At 39.1% G+C, this 15,176-nt stretch overlaps 1 long non-coding RNA gene across 1 annotated transcript; it reads right to left on the bottom strand.

The window, feature by feature from the left end:
* Positions 1-2,260: 2,260 nt before the first annotated feature.
* Positions 2,261-8,016, bottom strand: LOC106488428 (uncharacterized). Its single transcript, XR_001293169.1, has 4 exons — positions 7,264-8,016; positions 6,392-6,523; positions 5,358-5,422; positions 2,261-2,806 (listed from the first exon to the last, which is right to left on the bottom strand). It is a non-coding gene; the product is annotated as an uncharacterized lncRNA (long non-coding RNA).
* Positions 8,017-15,176: the final 7,160 nt, after the last annotated feature.

A 15,176-nucleotide genomic window follows, 5' to 3' on the forward strand; every position in this document is an offset into this window, starting at 1 on the left:
AACGCAGGTCATTATATTAAGCTTCAATCTATGTTCTGTTGGATATTTCGGGTCAGGAAAATCACCACTGTTTGTACAAAGATTATTTTCGCAGTAGAATAAGCATATGTTTGGCTGGCAAACTGAGACTTAACTGTGCAGAATAAAGCATATTGAATTTTAAACACAGATCAATTAGATATACTATTACTCCAGTAAATCACTTGCAGCTTAAATAATAAAACTACAAGTCCTGATCGCATTCATAATTTTATTCTTTGTTCAGTAATGCCAGTTCTTCAACGGCTATGGCAAGAAGCACATTAATGAAGCTTTTCGTTAATTCTCCAGTTGTAGGAATCAAGTGAGTACATGAACATATGAACATTCCCCCAAATGATAGCAGATTTCTTATAGTCCTAGCTGAGAAGCAAAGTTTGAAAATATGACCCAAGTGTGTTTCATGAATCAAAATATAAGGGACAAAAAGAAGCATCAACTTATTGTTATTAAAAAAAGAAAAAAACACACACAAAATAACCCTAGGCAACAAAAGAACCTCAGAGATTTTCATGGTATCTAATGGCCCCTAAAAGTGTCCATGAAGTTCCTACAATGGAGATATTCTTCACCAGAAAGAACTGCCTTAACTTAAAGAATCAATCCTAGATGACTTAGAACAAATTGAGAAACTGAACAGTGAAAAATTACCAGGAACAGATGATATTTATTCAAGAATTTAAAATATGTCAGCTATGGAATCACCATGATGTGTAATCTACAGCTTAGCACAGACTAAGTGCTACAGGAATGAAAAGTGGTGGTAGGGCACCAATCTTTAACAAGGGCTCCCTGTCTGTTCATGAAATTCACAGAAAAAAAATCCCAACCTCTATAACATGCAGCGGTAGAAACAAAGAACAGAATGAGTAATAAATATGATATATGTATCAACACAACTTTTGTACAGGCAAGGCATCCATCATTCAGAGGAAATCAATGCTGAAGTGGTCAGTCTATCACCTTCCAAAAAAAGGCGCCAACTATGTTCCTTATCAAAAGCTCATAAGCTCTCACAGCTTAGAAAGAAAGATCCTCTTAGGAACTGATAATTGCTTAAAAAGTAAGAAACTGAGCATTGAACTATATGGTCAGTTTTCACAATGGATGGAGTTTGTTGTCATGGTCCTCCCAGGTCCAAAGCTGGGATCTGTATTCTTCATATTCTTCAATATATAATAATTAACATGAAAAAGGCCAAAACATGACATGACAGAGTTGTCAAATGATACAACAATTTCTGGATACTTGGATATGATGCTACCTACAGCTCTGCCTATAGTGAAATGCTGCAGAAGGATCACATACTGTTGAAAGACTGGGTATAAAATGGCCAATGAAACTCAAAGACAGTAACTGTAAAATAAATGTGGAAAAAAATAGAGTGTACAGACTTGATGGTAAGTTCTAAATTAGCTATTTGCATTCTTGAAAGATATCTTGTACCATTATAAATACTTCCATGGAAAGATCAGCTCAATTTTCCAATGAGCGTCAAAAAGGCAAAAAAGAGATGGCTTAGCCAAATTAATGTCTCACTGCTGAAAAAATGTTGGTGGTTTCAACCCCCTACCCCCTCATACCCTGCTTCTTTCTTGGTTCTTTCCCTCATTCCTGCTCCCCTACAGCCTTCCCTGCTCTTTCCTCACATATCCACTAATCCTGTGTGAGTGCTCCCTCAGTCTGGCTCTGATACTTGTCTGATCACAAGGTAAGCCAGCTCAACTCACCAAAGAATAGAGGCACTTTTTCTTTTTTTTCCAAATGAGTTTTCCACCATTTCAGTGTATTGGCTTCCTGTGTGATTGGAGGAGCACCAGAAATACATGGGCAAGTTGTGGTTTATGAATTTAGGAGCTGGGGGGCTGGAACCTGAAAGAAAGAGCATGACTTTTCCCTTTTGGCAGTATCGAGCTGTTAACTTGGCTCAAGTTGTATCACGAAACCATAAGCTTTTACTCATTTCTAAGCATCAGCCACTGGCCCTGGAAAGACAATTACCTTAATTAATATTTATTCTGATGCAGCACTGCCATTTGTATATTCAGTGAATCAGCCTTCAAAAGCAGTACGGATAGTTACCTTCAAGTCATGTAGATAATTTTGTGAAGATTATCCCAGAACTTCAGTAGTTTTCTCCCATTAAGTAATCAAGTTAATAGATTTTCCAGTTCTCCCTGTTTAACAAATCATGGAGAAATTTACCCAGAGAAGTCTGTAATAAACTTTATTCGTACACATACACATATACATATACATTGTTGGGTCTCACAATTCTTTCCTTGCTTTGAAGTGGAAGACATCCATCTTTACTGGATTTTTTTCCTAAGTAAAGAAATAAATACGTTGCTATAGCCCCAGCAGAACTGTTGCAGCTGAATTCATTCTGCCATTTTGGAAATAAAATTATTTCACCATTATTGTGAAGTCCCATTTGTTGCAAAACTTGTCAAAGAGTGAGATGCTGTAGGGATTAATTACATGCTCTGAGTCATACTTTTATAAAGCTATCACAAAATGGCATCCAAGCAGTACTCAGAGATCATTGCATTTTAACTTTTGAAAACTTAGGTCCTCAAAACAGAAGATTCTACCTGGAGATACTCTTGATTTGGGCTATGTCTCTGCCCTAACTTGACACATTTGTAAGACACTGTCAAATTCAAAAACAGAAATGGTGGCCAATCAGTCAAAAAGCTCCTCAATTCGGGATGAAGACAAGGTCAGCCAAAGAATGTATTATTCATAGATGTTACCTTCTTTTTCTCTGAAAATACAAACACAGCAAAAAATGGTATAAACTTGAATGTTTAAACTGAAGAAATTCCAAGAAATAAGAATCTCTGGTCACACAAACTCATATTCCTTAGAATAAGCCATCCTGCATTACTGTTACTAAGACAGACTGTAAAACACATGGAGTATGCACTGCAGGAAAGCTGGCAATGCAAAAGGAACTTTAACATATCTAACTTTGCGATTTTTGAGTGCTTAGTTTCTAAAGAAAAAAGAAGCATATTTAGCAAATGTGTTAGCTGATCTGTTGTTAATTAACACATTTTAAAGCCAGTCACATTAGGCCCACATTACAAATATAGGTTTAGGTAGTTCTGTGATTAGACGTGTGATTTTTGTAACATTTCTTTGCTAGAAAAAGCTCTGGAATGAATAGCTATAACCATACAGATCAAAACACCAAAAATCTGTATGTATGTGTTTGCTGGTATAGCTTGGTATAGCACTGGCCAAAAGCATTTTAAACTATGCCACACGTCTTTTCCAGCAGCATAACTGTATCTAGGTTAAGTGCAAATATAGCAAGGACTTTATACACCTACAGATTTTTGCGCAAACAGGAAGTCAGTGAAGTCAGGATGCTAGCCTGTCTCAGATGGGAAGCTGCTGGTGTTTAAATGAAAATTACAAATAATGGTGGTAACCCCTAGAGAAAAATAACAGTTAACCATAACCAGCTAACAGATTTGTTAAACACTTATCTTCCTGGTCTAAGTGGAATTAGGAAAGTGCATTAGTACAAATAGTTGCATTTAATATATTACATCATCCTGTCATGAATAAATACAAGCCCAAGTGCAAACTCTATTGTTCTAATTTATAGTGAGAGTGAGAAAAATATACAATACTGTATTCTACACTTCAGATATCCTCACTCTGCAAAAGCACAGGAAGTCAGTTTGTAAAGCTATGGCAAATCACTGATAGAAAATATGAAGGAGGGAGGTAGTTCATGGACAGCATCTGGTAAATAAGGCCTGAGCTGAGATGGGGGAGTTCTGTCCTGGCTCCGACAGGCTGTTTGACCTTGGACAAGCTGTTCTCTTTTTCCAGCCTCCTGTGTACTGTTTCTCTTCAATATGTAAGGTAAATTATTAAAGGTGCAGAAGTTAAGCACAAAGAAAAGTCCATTCAGGCATTTAGTTCCATTAAACTGAACACTGAATTTTGGGTCAAGGATTGTCCCTTACTTCACACCTAGGCACTGCCTGGTGCATACTGGGCCTTAAAATGACTTGTCAAAGTCCTAGAAAATAGTCTACATAGCAGTGTAGGATTGCTTAAGACAGTTAAGTGATTTAACATTAGGCTTTTTTTTTGCTTTTTTTTTCCTCAGCCTAATGAGACTTTGCAAATTAGGACTATAAAAAAGGCATCTGTAGAATCTGGGAGTTCAGCATATAGATGCCTAGGGAAGAAAAGCTGTTTTGCATGCCTGTAAAACTGATACCAGAAGTTGATGGTTATGAAATGCGTGTCTGAGATGTTGGTCAAAACACAACAGAAGCTGTTGGTCTGATGGTGGGTTGTGTGGGAGCAGTATTAAGATGCAAGTGGGAGAATTCGGTGCCCAGTTTTCAGCACTGAGATATCTCAACTGATGTGAAGCAAGAGGGATTGCAATGAGCAGAGGAGAACACCAGACACCAGCTGAAGAGAAATTGTGGCCCACTGACATAAAAAACATTGCCTCTGCTCTCCCAAGATCTTATGGAGCATACAGTAATCATTCTTCTGGCCTATGGAAACCTGGGAAGGAAAGTATGATTCTCTGTGTGTTCTGTAACAGTGTTGCTGTTGTAGCTGTGACAGCCAGAAGAAGTGAAGCTTGGAGCAGAGCTAGCATCCTTCTCCAGACCAGATATGAAAAGCTTTCAAGTACAGAGTGACCTATAGGGACCCAGAACTTGACAGCACATCTGATTTTTCCAAATATATCAATGAAGCTAATAAAAGATGCTACCTCTTCCCACCAATCTTGCTTTCCTGCAAATATGGTTGTGTAATTACCTACCACAAGAAGTTACAGCACAATTAAACTATCCCAACAGTGAGGCCAGGGGAAGTTCCTGTATCAGTAGTGAGCAGCGCCAGAGAAAGAGAATACATAGTGATGGGTACACTGACTTTTCCCTTCTTAGCAATGTTTAAGGACCACATTTTTTATATTTTGACTCCCTCATTTACCACTGGATTCAATGGATGTGGTTTGACCCAAGTTGGACAGAAAGCATAATTTCACTTAGTATTCTAATATAGCTAAGAAGACATGAAATGTAAGAAGGAAGAGAAATGTATTCTTAAAGGAAAATAAAAGACCCCAGTCAGTATGGAGTGAAGCAGCCACTCTCTCCAGGTGTTGGTAGGGTTATGGCAGTTTCTGCTATGACTGTGTGTGTCACATGAATGATTCTTCCTCTCCTTTTTCCATACATTACCTTATAAAACTAATTCAAGAATACACTGTTTAATACTAACACCATTCATTATAATCATTCTGTGCAATCACCCACAAAATTTACCTCATTGGCTGAATGAAGTGACTTCCCACTGGGGCAGGGAGACTAATGAAGATAAGAAAGTAAACCTAGAACACCAGCAAGCCAACAAGGAGAATGAATATTAGAAAAAGATTTTTAAAAGATAATAATTAGTATAAATGCAATCAAAGACAATTTTCCTGTTTTATTGCATGCTGATCCCATTTCTCTCCAACCACTGAAAGAGGCTACATGTTATGCCAGTGCAGATGTATACACACTCAGGAGTCTGTGTTTATTACCCTTTGACCATGGCCCTTTTTCATTGTTGAAATGCATGCTATGAAGTTGGCTCTGACAGTTCTCTGAAAATGCACTCCCTAAACAAACACAATGTGATAAGAAACCAAATTCAGTTCTCCTTTATGACTGATTTTCCTTCAACTGCTATCATCTTTGAAGGAGATATCGGAGCAGCTAGTCTTACTTGCTAATCGCAGACAATTTCAGAGAGCAGACTCTAAAACTTACGTCTTTCCAAAACAGTCCTAATCTCTGAAAACTGCTATCAAGAACTGAAGTAAAACAGTCATCCATCCACTCTCAGCTCTTGTCACAGTAACTCAGAAAGATACATAGCCATGCTGATATGCACTGAAAGAAAGCCAGACTTCAACAAAGGCCATCTGCATGTGAAATTTGTTCTACTTTTATGGCCTGAAATAATACCTACTTCTATCTTCTTAGTTTCTTTGTGTGTGCCTGTGTGGCTTGTAATAGCACTTGCCTGAGATGAGAGTACAAGTAGAGATATCTCAAGCATAAGGCTGGATTAATGACATTGAGCATATGCATCCTGTTTGCCCCAAGAGCCATGCTTCTTAATAATGTGGTCATTGTCAGGAAAGTGTTGTGTTTTAGGATTTGATATTCTTATGTAGATTAAACTAAAGAAATTTAAAAGTATTTAAATCCTCATTTCATCTAGTTTCTGTTCATCTCTCCAGCTTCTATCTCATCTGTTATACTGATGCCTCCTCCCCCTTTTTTGTGCATACAAGACTGGTTTTTCCTACCTGTTCTCTCTGAACTGAATTCGCTTCTAAAATCTCCTGAAATTTAATAATCAACCTGAAATTTCAAATTTTCCTCTTGATTGTAGTTCTTGGTGCTGTCACAAAAACACGGGACTTGAAGATCTCCAAATCCTGATGTTTTAAAGACAAAGGGAGAGATGGAAGAGCTATGAAAAATAATGGCAAAACAATGCCACTGTTCCCTGTTAGGAAGGGACTGCTGGCACAGAGAGAGGAATTGCCATTTCAAGGGTCAGCTCACATTGTATTTGTGGTAAGAAAAGGAACCACTACTGACATAATGTGACTGCACCAACTTTAAAGCAAGCCAAAGGCTGAATTATTATAATTTACTCCCATGAATACTTCATCTGAGAATCATCCTCACTGTGCACAACCCAGATGGCCTCAGCCACTTCCCTGAAAAAATTCAAGTGTCCTATTCTTTGTAAAGGACAGCAGCAGCCTCTACCAGAGCCTCACAGCTGGAAGAAGAGTATTAGGAAAGCTAGAAAAGTAGTGTCTGTAGCTGAACACATTTGCTAGATCATCAGAGAGCCTGGCCAGGACTGCACAGCTTTTTGGATTAAAAGCCTGAAGGGACAAGCTCCATAAAGGTGCAATAACAGAGCTGTTCTGTGCTTATTTAAGCAAAACTCTTCCTCTGAGGCAGAGTCTAAGAGCTCCCCACGGAAAAATTATTTACATATTTGAGTGATGCATCACTTGGTTATGTGAACATTTCACAGGACTGCAAATCTGGTAGCTAGTCTAAATCTGTGATACCACTGTGTTTTTTTAGCTTCTTCCCTCTTACAGGCAGGTAAAAATTTAAATAGATAAGCCTTATTACAAGTGACTATTTTTCTTACTGTTGAAGAATAAGCAGTAGCAAGATGAGCTGTAGTTTTTCATCCAAACGGTTGAAAAGTTTGTGACTGTTTTTGGCTCTTGGACCACAGACCATGGGCTTTGAAGACTTGCAGTCCCCTGCACCTCTCTCTCTGAAAAATGAAAAGTATTGTTGCTGTTCTGGCTTCTAGTCAACACAGTGATTTTTGGTCATCGAAGCAGAGGAAGTCTATAAGACAGCTCAAGCCCAGTCCATTAGCAATTTTGGGAATCAAGGAAATGACTTTTAATATCATTTGGTATGGACCGGAGAGCCAATGTATTCTTCAGAGCATAGGACTCAAAAGTCACAGGAAAGGTCTCCAGACATCTGTGCTATATGTACTTCACTCTGCATTGGAGAGTGAGACTCTGACACAGAAACTATATGGGATACGAGAATGGTATGGTATTTTATCAACCTCAGTATTCTACAAATAATGCACTTTTAGCAAAAGGACAGGTGCAGGGTCCTTCCCCCACACCCTCTGGAGCAACAAAGTTTTAACGAAACTCTCTTTTGCTCTTGTGTGACTAAAACAGAAACCTGGACAGCTGTGATTCGAAAAAAGACTCAGAGGTCTGATTCACAAACATGGGTGTTGTGATCCTCAGTACTGCAATAGCAAAGAGAAATTTGGCCACAGCAAGAGTTAGCACTATGACTGCACAGTAGAGCAAGACTAAATGACAGTCTTCTTGTGCATGAAGGCATTTTTAAGGTTGGAGTCGTTCTGGTGAATGGCAGCACCAAAACACCTAAGGAGTTACGTAGCCCCTTTGTGAGGAGATAGAGATACCTCTATGGACTTTGCTGAAAATGCTTTTCTGTGGAAGCAGATTTCTTCTTATTCTTCAGAACGAACACTGAGGACAACAAGACCTACATGAAGCTATTAGTATTCTGTGCAGGGCCGTACTGTTGCACTAGAGTTCAGAGGGGAAGATCATGCCCCTTTCTTATTAGCGATGACTTGTTTCCAGCAGTGATACTGCTGTTGATAAATTACTCAATATGGGTCCAAATCTATACAGTATATCTCTCCGTTCAGGATTCCTTCTTTTCCGGTAAATGTACAGCTTCTCAGAAACAAGGCAGAAAAGCTGATGAAATGATCAGATTACAGCAAGATGGGGGAGAACAGGTGAAATTGTAAACAGCAGCAGACATGGAGGGGAGACATAAAGATGTGAACAAGTAGCTTTTGTTTCCAGTTAATAGCAGTGTCAAGTTATTCCAGCATGACCAAAATTATGCAGAATTACAGCCAAGGCAGACTATATCTCAGAGAACCAATTATTACTGGGGGGAAAAAAAGAAAGAATTGGCACCAACACTCTGCAAGCACTTCTGTGAGGTCAGTTGGTGACAGATTTCAGCTGATGACTTCATTGGAGAGGGATACAGAGAATACAAAATGTACCTTTAAAGCAGCAGAGCAAAGCCAGGAGGGCTGTGAGCTGTGAACATACCAGAACCCTCCTTGGAAAGTTGTCTGTAGCTCTCTGAGGCCTGTTTTCTGTGTATTTCTTCCTTGCTACTTTTCTGTCCTCTTCTCATTCACAAAGAAGCAGCATGTGTTAGGTGAAGAAGAAACACTTACCCCTGGAGAATGTGATCAAATAAAGAGATGCAAAATGCAGGCCTAAAGAATAAAGGGAAAGAAAAACAATGACTAAATGGGGCATAAGGAAACTGGAAAAGGAAAAGACTCTCCCACCCGACTTTATACGCTTCAGAACCAGAAGCAGCTTTTCATTCAGAAAGGGCTTGCAACACTCTGCTTTCTCTACGTATCCTGCTCTCCTCCTAGGAGGCAAAATGATATAACTGAACATGACCAAACAACATTGCAGAGTGGACTAGGGCAGAAAGCCAGTGCGTAGGTAGGGCGCTGGGCTGGTCCTCAGGAATCCAAAGGCAGTTCTAGGCACTCCTGCCAGCTCCCAGCTCTGTCCTTGGCAAATCACTTTATTTTTCTGTGTCTCAGCCTGCTACCTGAATATTGTTACTAGTATACTTCTTTCCTCATGTGATTTGATTTGCCCTGTTAGACTGCAAAACCTGTGTATGAATAACATTTAGCATCAGCTGGAGGCCCTCTGTCTCAGCCAGAATCCCTAGGAGCTGCTGTAACTAAAATTATGCAAATGTTTGTTTGAATATTCTGCTTCCCTTTAGCAGCAGCAGCAGCAGCAGCAGCAGCAGCAGCAGCAGCAGCAGCAGCAGCAGCAAGTCTAGCAGCTGCAGCAGTGGGATGTTGCTGAGGCTGAGTATCCTCTGAAGCTGCACCAAAGCAGAAGAGAAGAGAAGATGTGTTTAGGGATAAATGATCTTTCAGAGTCACAAGTTCTTAGCAGGGAAGGAAGGAACAAATGACTTGAAACGAACGAGCTGATCAACAGCTCGCTCATGACATAATTACAGAGGAGATACAACCGAAGGGCATGAGGTACTGAGGCCTTCAGAGGACATGCAGGTCTAGACCCAGAAAAATGTTTGGGGCACCAAAAAGGAACTTTTAGGTACTCCCAGAGCACAACACTGAGTAGGTGCCTTGGCTTTTTGCACAGGCCCTGAAGAGCTCAATAGCTGTGTGTAATTCTTTTCTTTCAAGAACTCAGAAAAGGAGGTTGGTATCTTCATTCCCAGTTTACAGATGAGGAAATTGAGTCACAAAGAGGACAAATGCTTGGCCAAAGTTACAAGTATCAGTAGCAGAGCTAGGAATCCATGTGTCCAGATTTCTAGCCTGGTGCTTTTATCCACTCTAAAACTTCATGTATTTATCTTGTTCTAGTTTTGTATTCAGTTTTGATTTAACTTTATGACCTGAAGGAATTTGTGTTTGTGAGGAAGATGCAGCCTGATCCAGTTACAAGTATGTCTTAGCTTCTGATATTCTATCACATAAACAAAGGGAGAGAATTCTGTTGTTTAGGATTAGGCGCATACAACCCAAACTTCCTTTAATATCTTACTTCAGGCATCCTCTGAACTACTTTGCTTGCAGAGTCAGAGAGTAGTTGGTTCATCAACAACAAAAACTGCAATGTCATCAGTACTGCTGATCTTTTCTGAGGCAATGTTTGAAGGGACAGGTAATATTTTGTATAAAACTGACTGAGTGCATTAGAAAAGTAAACAAGACAAGATTTGGGACATACAAATTTTCAGCTAGGTCAGAAACAGAGCTAATGTCTATACATTGGCTGAGAAGAGGCAGAGAATAATCCTGCTAAGTGATAGCCTAGTTATGATATTTAATTAAACAATTTCAAAGAGAAATAGAAGGTAAGGTGTTTTCATTTAGTCAGAATTTTAGTCTGCAGCAGAGTTATGAACTGTAATTCCCAAGCTTGTCCTGATCTCCCTGCAGAGTCATGGCTCAGAGATTAGAAATGGAGCAGTCGCTTTGAGAAAACTGCTCTTTCACTAGATTCTGAGTGTTGCTGGTCTCTATTGTACTGATTGTTTGGTTTCACTTACCTTTTATCAGAAGAGTGTTATCTCCTCTGGCAGTATATGTATATGTATAAACAGGATCAGAGCTTTCAAAAATATTGTTCTCTTTTTTTTTTTCCGGTATGCAAGCTGAAAAATACAGACACATTCTAACTTCTGGTGCAAGTCAGCTGATCCAGAAATGGAGACAGGCTTTAATTAGAACATTTAATCTTCAAAAACACTATTACATCAACGTCATATCATTACCCTAGGATGTTTCCCAGAATGACATGTGTTTTTGAAGTTATATATATACATTTTTTCCTCAGAAGGGGCTCACTGTCTATACACCTTATGCATACCAGGAAAAGCATTCATTAGTGAAGATGCAAATGCTGAAAAATGAGTGGAAAATGAGGATGTCATTGCTAGGGTCCCACTGCTTAAAGACAGGCCAGAGTCCAGCTGGAAGAGGGAAACCAGTTTCCAGGTAATGCTAATTATGCAGAAGAGGGTGTCTCTTACTTGAAAGGACTTTGGGGAGCAGGAGCAGTGGGTAGGGTGTTGGGGAAGAAATGGGGGAGGTTGGGGGGGTCCGCTTTTAAACACTTCTCAATCTAAATCACAATTATTTTCCTTCCTGTAACAGATTCTGCAGTCATGACAGGAATGAACAACCTAGTTACTGCTTACTTCCCCTGAAGGTACTTGTGCAAACAACTTCCTTTAATGTGGCTTTGCCTATCAGCACATAACCTTGGATTGTGATGTTACATATGGAGATCTCTCCTACAGAGTGACATTGTGATATTGACATGCTAATTATGGTGTCCTGCTAGGGAGGTGTTGAATGCTTTTTTTAAGAAAACAAAGGGAGAGGTAATTGCACAACATGCAAAGGCTTTTATAATTTTCTTTAAAGGCTGAAGAATCCATAGGGTTCTATTTAAGCAGGGAGACACTCTGCAAAGCCATTTGAAATGCACAGAGATATCAGTGCAGACTGGGAAATGAACCAACACCAGTTATAGGTCAGTGAAGGTTGCAACAGAAAAAAAAGAAAGCCCAGAACCCAGATAATTATCCTTTTGTTCTTGATTAACCCTTGCATTCAGTTTTTGCTCAGTTTTCCAGCCTTTCTAAGGGAGATTGTTTTTGCAAGGCATCTGTCAGCTGATGATGGTCCAGTTCAAGGTATCCCATCACTTATGAAGCACAGGCAAATTGCCTGATCTTGAGAATAAGTTGGTGACTATAACAAAATCTACTATCGCTTGTTATTTTTAGATCAAGGGAACAAGATATGTGACCACAAAGGAAACCCCACCTGCGTGCTTCACTTTAAGACTGAGGACACTTTTTCTCTGAAGATGCACCACTCCCATATGTAAGATAATTTTGACAGGCTTTCAGAAAGTCAAACTGCCCTCTGCAAGACCGTGCAAACTCTCACTGCATGATACTGAAACTTAAGTTTAGAAGCTGGCCTTTGTGGGTCTTTGTAAAAGATAACCTGTAGAACTGTGCTTTTGTATGCTTTTTAACTGACTTTAATTTTTCTCTTGCCTTCAAATGGTCCTAACTAGTCAAACCACTGAGCTGTTTACTTGCGTGGAAGAGAAATTCTTGTCTGGCATTCTCAAAATGACACCAAAGCTTTCTCCAGAAAGACTAATGAGCAAATGTGACTCATCATTTACCAAATCCGCAGTCTAGAAGAAAACCAGCTCTCCTTTCTAACAGCATTGCATGAAGAGGTGGACTTGCAGACAGAGGCTGATCAAATCCTCACTGACTCCAGTCAGAGCCTAAAACCTTTCAGAACCAGTTCAGGTGGCTTCTGAGTCAGATGAAAAGAGGTTTTCATGTTGCACCCAGCCCCTGAGTTTATAACATAGAAATAATTCTTATGTGGCATGGACCATCAGAAAGAATAGCTGGAATAGGACATGAAGCAATTAGTGCTACAAGCTCTTTAAAGCTGTCCACTTCTCAATCGTTCCTTCTAGGTAAGTCTCCTGGAAAAATTTAAGTTTCTTTGCTATAGCTCAGAAACATATTCTTCAGAGCAGAAAGAATGATGGGAAAACTAAACCCACATATTAGACTAAAGCACTTTCCTGCTTGAGAAAGATGTGTTACATCCACAGCAAAAGAACAACAAGCAATTCATCACTGTGCGTCACAGGACAGGATGGGACTGCTGAATTAGTATTGAGTTAGACTGCTCCTTCTCCTGCTAGGAAGTAGACCTGCATTTCATAGATGTCATTTATAATGAGAGAAGAGATTTTCATTCATCTGCAGGTCAAGTCTTTAATGAGATTCACTTTCCTGGTCTATAAGTCACAATGAAATGACTGGTGCTCTCCAGCAGCCAGTATTTTAGTTCTCTAGACAGGGACCATCCAAACCTCAGATGTAAAGTAAATAGCAAAGCACCCTCTTGCTTTCCCTTTTCATCACTGATTCACTTGGGATGTGGAATATGCTGGACCACCCACCAAGCCATGAAGAGCGTGGGACCATGTGACCAGAAAGAGTTAACTGCAGAGCTGGGATGCTGCCAGTGAGCCTGTCTTTGAAGAGAAAAGTGCTCCACTTGTGCTAGAGAAATAAATGGTGTCATTCAAAAAGCTGTTCAAGGGAAGGCCTTCCCTAAGTCTAAGGCCCTCTTTGCAAATAGGAGTTTACTGAAAAAAAAAAAAAAAAGAGAGATTAAAAACTTAAAAAGCAAAAAAGAAATTGACCTAGATGATTATCAAGTGACTATGGTTGTTCTGACCTATTACAGGACTTCTTGTTACGCATTTGTCAGTTCCTACTAGTGCTCCAAATTGTTTTAGACAAAACTACAAAATGATGCAATAGGAAGCTGAATTCAAATTGCACATTAATCCTTACCTTTCCTAATCTTTGAGTGCTTTAACAGTGTACTTTAATACTATGTTTAGGGAGTCTGAGTATCTCAATGTCATGCCTATTTCCTGAATCCAGGTATTGTCTCTTACCCTTACTTAGCTTGCAAACACTTTTATTAATAACACTTAAATAATTTGGTGTGCAACTACATGGAGGCTGCACGTGATCCAGTTTGGATCTGCCACGTGGAGTCACATAGTCCAATCCACTCCTTTGCAAGAGCACTGGTGCCTGTGCCATCAGGGGCTGAGCAAGGAAAAATGAGCAGCATCACCCAGCATCCTCCCAAAAACATTAATTGAGTTTTCCCTGGCTCAACTGTTTTAGAGTCTCTCCTCAGCCAATCACACAAACACCAAAATCTGCCCAGAGAAGGGAGCAAGACTAGATGACTTGGAGCAGGGAAAGGAGTAGAATTATGGGAGCCCTAAACTGGACTATTTTAAGGTTTTACCTTCTGTACTCTGAAACTCCTAAGTGCAACTGACTCAGGGAACAGGGCAATCAGGTTACCGGAAATGCTTTTGAAACCATGACTTTGATTTTTAAGTCTTCCACAAATGTTTAATTATTGTGACCAATAACAACGGCTGCACTCAAAATAAGCTTTATTCACTATAGAAAAAGCAAAGCAAAGAGACAGAAAAATAAAGCTGGTTAATTTTTAAATAACTTTTTTTTTTTTTGCCACAGTTGTTTGCTCCTGTGCTACTTATTTCCAGTACTGACTGAAGTCTAAAGTGCTGGAATATATACAAAATAAGCTACACTTATTTATAGCCAAGCCAGAAATACCTGGAAACTGAAGGTTACCAAGCAACACTGTTCCCAGTAAGTTCAGAAAAAGGTTCAAATAAGATTCAGCTTTTGGGAACCTTATTCAAATGAAATCCCCAAACCTAATAAAGTTTCCTCATTGTCAGACATGCAGGTCAAAAACATGCAAGCAGTAGCACTTTATGGAAAAAACAAAAACAAAAACCCAAGATCTACCTTACATAGTGAAATACCTGGCACTGGAAATACAGATATTCCCCTCAAGCTCAAAATACAGGTTGCTTTAAGTGTGAAATAGTAATAGATCCAATATGGTTATTTATGTGGATAACAGAACTGTAAGATAAAGTCAAATCTTACAGTCAGTATATGTTTTCCTTATTTTGGTAGCCATGCACATGAGATTTGTCAGACATTTCGGGAAGTAATCCAGACTTTATTCACCTATATGAATAAAAATAATTGAAGTAACCCCTGAAAAAAAAAGATTGGATTTTTTGACCACAAATCTTTTTTAAAAGGAAGAAATCCTAAAACTTTGAGGTATTCAAAGGTCTCTTCTTGTTTTTTTTCTTTAAAAAACAAAAAAACTTAATAATATTAAAAACATCCATTTCAATAAGTTGGATTTTCAACAAGGATAGTTTATCTTCCCCCTTAATTCTGAGTTACCATCTGAGTTTTACCCCTTAAGCACTACATTATTCAGTTTCAGTCTTATGTGATGTCATTTAGTTTCCCCATCAT

The sequence above is a fragment of the Apteryx mantelli genome, chromosome 1 (assembly GCF_036417845.1).
Source record: "Apteryx mantelli isolate bAptMan1 chromosome 1, bAptMan1.hap1, whole genome shotgun sequence".
In the NCBI taxonomy this organism is placed as follows: Eukaryota; Metazoa; Chordata; class Aves; order Apterygiformes; family Apterygidae; genus Apteryx; species Apteryx mantelli.